The 6,000-nt window shown below is 38.0% G+C and overlaps 1 long non-coding RNA gene across 3 annotated transcripts in view; it reads right to left on the bottom strand.

Annotated features, from left to right (window-relative positions):
- Positions 1–360: 360 nt before the first annotated feature.
- LOC141495244 (uncharacterized) overlaps positions 361–6,000 on the bottom strand; it is a 170,417-nt gene continuing 164,777 nt past the window's right edge. For all 3 annotated transcript variants that reach the window (XR_012470707.1, XR_012470706.1, XR_012470705.1), the window contains exon 5: positions 361–1,406. This is a non-coding gene — a long non-coding RNA (uncharacterized LOC141495244). The remainder of the gene's footprint in view (positions 1,407–6,000) is intronic.

Genomic DNA, 6,000 nt, shown 5'->3' with positions numbered 1-6,000 from the left:
TAAGAAGCCATCTGTTGTCCTACTACACGCCACCTTTCCGGGTCTATGCCTGAGTGTTGGAGCCATGGGCTAATGTCCCATATTTTATCTATAAAGTGCCTGCAGGTCTTAAGATGTATATTTATCCCACTGAGCTTGCACAGCTTGTAAAGCTGGCAAGTTAAAACCCCTTTCTCCTCGGGCTCTATTAAGGGTAAGCTTCTACCCTGTCCCATCTTCCCAAGTACCCTAGTACCTGAGGCTGCCTGGCAGTCCCTCTTGAGCCTGCTCAAGGGGACAGGAGGTCAAATTTTAATGGCCCCACGTTGGTGGGCGCCAACTGTTGCGGGAGGGGTCTGTCTGACCCTCCAGCCACCGCCCTCTACTTACCTTAACCCAAGGTCTTCAGACGTCTCTGGCTCCCCACCCGGGGTGGGGGAGGGGAGAACAAACCAGGCAGAGCACCGGAGGAGAAGTTCACTTCTTTATTGTTGTTACGAAGAATCCCCCAAGCCCTTCTCTACTTTCCCTTTTATCCCCAGACCTAACTCCTCCTAGTAGGTGGTCTTGCTCCTCCTGAGTTCCCCCTGAGGGTGGAGCCAGCCCATACCAAGGCCATCCCAGTACCGGAAGGCAGGTTCTAACCTCTGGGCATCTCACGGTCCTCTCAGGGGGCCCCAGTCCAGAGCCGCCCCAAATACACATATATATACCATAATTTGTTCAGCCATTCCTCAGTAGATGGGCATCACCTCAATCTCCAATTCTTTGTCACCAAAAAGAGTTATAATGAATATTTTTTGTACATATGGGATTTTTACATTTTCTCATGGTCTCACCAGGATCCAGACCCAGTATTGGTTTTTCTGGATCAAAGGAAATGCACATTTCTATTGGCCCTTTAGGCATAATTCCAAATTGCTCTCTGGAAAGGTTGGATCAGTTCATAATTCCACCGACAATAATCCAGATTTCACACATCCCTTCCTACACCAATATTTACCCTTTCCAATCATATTGGTCAATCTGAGAGTTATGAGGTGGTACCTCAGAGATACTTTAATTTGCATTTCTCTAAACAATAATGATTTAATGCAATTTTTTGTTTGACTGCAAAAGGCTTTGATTTCTTTGTCTGATAATTGCCTGTTCATGTCCTTTGATTATTTATCAATTGGGGAATGACATTTTTTTTTACAAATTTGACTAAATTCTCTATATATTTTAGAAATGAATCTTTTCTCAGAAATACTAGCTGCAAAATTTGTTTCTCCTGAAGTCCTCAGGTAGGTCCCCTAGCCTCACTCTGCCAACTGCCACCCATTTACCGGGTCTCTGTTTTCTGCCCTTTGCTCGTTCATGCTCCCCATGACAAACCTTGCTGGAAGATGTTCTCTTCTGTTCTGTTGCTTCTGTTGCTCCAGTATCTGTTAAGAGGTTTGTGGTTTGAATCATGTCAATTCTGAGAAAAAGCCAGGAGAGCTTAAAACAGTATCTGGCTTCTATCTGCTATCTTGGTCTTAAGTCTACAACCCAAATATCTTAAAATACAGTTTTATAATATTAAAAAGAAACAAGTTCATGGGCCTCAAATAAAGAAGTCTTATACTAGACCCTCAAAGAGGCAGATTCAGATTATGAGAACTTTCATGATAAGATACATGTTATGGCTTGATAACCTCTATCTAGATAAAAAATAGGACATTACTTCAGAGCTAGGTACTCATGTATTCATCTGGATTTGCTTACTTAAGAAAATACTCATTGTTCATGGTGTGATTTGAGTGTTCATTTTTCATGGTCATGTACTCTAGGAGATCTCCATCTTTCTAGTAGGATGAAAAACTCTTCTTTGGTCTCATCAATAATGAACATCCTACTCACCTACTTTTATTAACGAAGTTCATCTCATCTATTAAAAATCTACCTGGATTCATAGTCCAATGGTTAATCCAACTGCCAACTGGCAAAAAAAAACAAACTCCTCTACCCAACCCTTGTTTCCTGTTCATTCATCCTCATTTATCTCAACCATATCCCAGCAATCTCCCACCCATGATCTCTATGCCCCATCTTCTGTACCCTTTACATCTCCCTCCATATAATTACCATACTTCCCTTTATTTTCATGCTCTTTCTAGCTTCTGGCTAAAAGGTTAAAAAAAAAGCTAAAAGTTGAGATTCACTGTGCCACTTCATGTTGGGATATCTTTTCTAGGACTGACTGATGCACTTTCTCTAACACTGTTCCTGGATTCATTGAGCTCCATTGACAATTCCAGATATTCATTCTTCTTCTATCACAGCAACTTCTCCTTTAAAGTTAACCCTATCTAAGTATATCACCCCATCTAAGTCCTAGCACCTGTTGTCCATAGGCTCCTATTTTTCTATCCTATCACAAAGAGTTCAGTACCACTTATAGTCTTCCTCTCTATTCCAACTCTTTCTTTCATATTAGAGAACTCCAACATAAGTACTGATATTGTCTAAGATAACCTATTAACCTGGTTCTTCTATCTACTTACCTCCTATTCTTCACTTCTCCATTACAATTCACTTACAGGCAAGGAAGGCGACATTCCTTGACTTTTGCTATAATGCACACACATTAACAACTTTATTCAGTATTAATCTCCTTTCATTCCTTCTTCCCCTTTGCTTGATTTCTCTTAAATTTTTTATTCACTTCAAACTTCAATCTCTCTGTTCCTAAATAGTTTCAAAATATCATAATCTTGTCTGATTTCACTTTCCTCCCTTCATCAAGGTTTTAGTGAAATTAATGATGAAAAGACAACTCTACACTCTACTATTGATTCTATTTCTCTCTTATTCTATCAGCAATCACATCTTTAAAACATTCTAACTCCAAAACATATTTACTGTCTCTGATGTTTCTTGCATGCTGTTAAGTAGACTCAGAGGAAGTCATACACACATTTAGTTAACTAGGTCCATTTAAAATTTTATTTTATTTAATATCAGTTGGTCTCTCACTGCAGCAAGACAATCATTTTATTTTTCTAACTGCTGCTGTATCACAGTGGTTATTCCAAACTTCCTTTTCTCTCTATGCTTCTCAAGGCACCCCATCAATTAAGGATTTACCCCATGTTTTGCTAAGAGAATCAAGGTCATATGCCATGACCTCTTTCTTGTCCCTCCTTATCTTTGACATTATTCTTCACTATTTCCTACTTTAATTTCATCTCTGATGAAGTGATTGCCCTTAGCTTTATCAAGTCCAGCATCCCTACACATACCCTGATCTGATCTTTTCCTGTAATCTTCAGATCACTCCCATTATAAATCTCCCTCCCTATCTTCAATCTCTCCCTATCTACTAGTTCTTTCTATATATTCTATATACACACTAAAATCTTCCATCTTTAAAAAAATAAACCTCACTAGATCCCATGATCTTTGAGAACTCTGTCTCTGTAATTCTTTTCCTTTTCCCTTTTTCTTTGGGAAAAAAAATCTGTTCACTAAATGCTAGTACACTCCTCCCTCAAAAATGGTCTTGTATTCATTTATATATTTTACATGTGTATGCTGTTATATACAAGTTGTTTCTCCCACAAGAAAGTCAGCACTTTAAAGTCAGGAGCTTTTTTGTATCCCTAGGGCTTGGCATAGCTCCTGTAGAATAATTAGTACTTAATAAAAGTTTGTCAGTTGACTGACCAATTTACACAAAAATAGAGAATGTTTGGGGTTGGAAGAAAGAGAGGGAAAAATTGTTCCTCTCTATACTTTATGCAAACAGAGTAAGCCTCTTATTCCCCCTTTTTTTTAAAGTGGGGGAGAAAGCTTTTATACAGACTCATCCAACAATATGAATAACTGGGGAGAGGGGGCTTGTACAAATTATGGGGAGAATTCTATGCATATAAATAGCTGGTAACTTGTTTGCTAGGAGAAAAAAAGTTCTTTGATAATCAAACTACAATGGGAACTGTTATTTTTCAGATGAAGAGACCAAATGACAGAGCAATCCCATGACTTGTATATCAGTCAAAAGTCATGAAGATAGTTACTGAAGAACTGACATTAGAACCCATATCTCCTAGTCTCTTGATCCACTGATTTTTCTCATCACAGGAATGGTCCTTTCCTGCCTTTCCCTCTAAGATTTTAGTGAAGCAAAGGGGAGAATATCTCATTAATCTTTCAGTCTAATTATAACAAAAGTATATGTACATATATATTTTGTTATATATATATGTAAACATATATATATAACATTTGAACATTTGAACATTTGAAAATGTTTATGAATTATAAAAGACATGCATAGTTTATGATGGTGTAGCTGTTTCATCTCTAAGCACAACCAGTTTTCTAACCCATTAATTTGACATAGTAAAAAACAACTAATTTTGACAGAGATAGCACTAGCAACTGAAGGTAACCAGCTTAGCCTTTCTATTCAGGTAGTTATATCAGAGTAGTGCTTTATAAGAACTGAGGGATTCTAGCAGGCAGATATAAAATGAGGAGGCACTCCCTTGAAGCATGGGGAAATAAAAGCACTGTTATATATTCTGGGAATGTAAGAACCAAAGTAAGACAGTTCTGACCATCAAAGGGATGTCAAAGAGATAACATATTCTCTGGCTGAAGAGAGAAAAAAAATCAGAAACTAATAAGGTACATATAAATTTCTTTACAAAATAAATACAAAGTAAATTTTTGAGCAGGAGAGATACTAGATCAAGAAAAGAATTTGCTCTGGTTTGTCCTTGCCTTCTGAAAAATGAAATTATTGAGTCAAATCAAAACTATTTTGATCTGGGCAATCAATCTCATTCAATCAGCAGACATTTGTTAACTTGTTTTTGTTCATCCTTTATACTTGAAGAGGACCAATGACATCACAATGTTGGGGTCAAGGTACTCTATATGTTTTATTCTATTGATCTAATATGAGTTCAAGACAGATCCTTCCACTGTTTGGGCACAAATACTTTGTTTAAACATTTGAGATAGAGATTTCTCTAGATATGCATATCTCATGTTTCCTTTGAGCCACTGCAATTCTCCTTTGCACAAATAGTATAATACTTTCTTTGATATGGACAAGTCATGTTGGATAGTCCTGTGCCAGCATCTTCCATATCTCACAACGAATACTTAATTCTTCAGACAGATCTTGAGATCTCTTTGTACCACTTCTGATTTACATGTGATTGCTTGCCTTGTGCTAGATCTGTGTAAAAATAGTCTGTTGGTAATGATCAGCTAGATTCTGAAATAGAAATGTAAAAGTGAAAAATAACCTTTACCTTCAAAGAGTTTATAATTTAGTTAGTAGAGCAAAAGTCAAGGAATATGGCCTTCCTTGCATGTAACTGAATTGGAATGGAGAAGTGAAGGATAGGAGGTAAGTAGATTGAAGAACTAGGTGAATAGAGTGTCTTAGACAATACCATGTGTGTCTGTCTGTGTGTGTGTGGGGGGGGGGGTAAATGGATTTAAAATAGATATGAGGAACTGGGGTGACTAGGTGGCACAGTAGATAGAGCACTGGCCCTCGAGTCAGGAGTACCTGAGTTCAAATCCGGTCTCAGATACTTAAAAATTACCTGCTGTGTGGCCTCAGACAAGCCACTTAACCACATTGCCTTGCAAAAACCTAAAAAAATAGATATGAGGTAGTTTTGGGGTAAGATTTCCAATAACTGGGGCTACATCTGAGATTCAAAGGAACTTAGAGATGTCTACAAGGCAGAGATTAGAAGTCAGCAAGTACATTTTATAGCACAGAGGAATAGGCAGTGAAAAGGAGCAAAGGTGAAAGATGGAGTGTTAAGTCTCAGAAGAGCAGGAAGGTCATTTTGGCTGGACCCCAGAGGGTGTGAAGGGTAATGACATTTAAGAATGGACATGTAGGTGTTGGCTGTAAATGACTTTCAAAGACAAGCAGAGTACCTTGTATTTTATCCTCCAGGTAAGAGCTTCTAAAACTTGAGGGACAAAGTCAAAGCTGTGCTTTGTTAAGGAGAACAATTTGGC

The sequence above is a fragment of the Macrotis lagotis genome, chromosome 8, assembly GCF_037893015.1.
Source record: "Macrotis lagotis isolate mMagLag1 chromosome 8, bilby.v1.9.chrom.fasta, whole genome shotgun sequence".
Classification (NCBI taxonomy): Eukaryota; Metazoa; Chordata; class Mammalia; order Peramelemorphia; family Peramelidae; genus Macrotis; species Macrotis lagotis.
The sequence above is the reverse complement of the archived record's forward strand: the minus strand, read 5'-3'. Positions and strand labels throughout refer to the sequence as shown.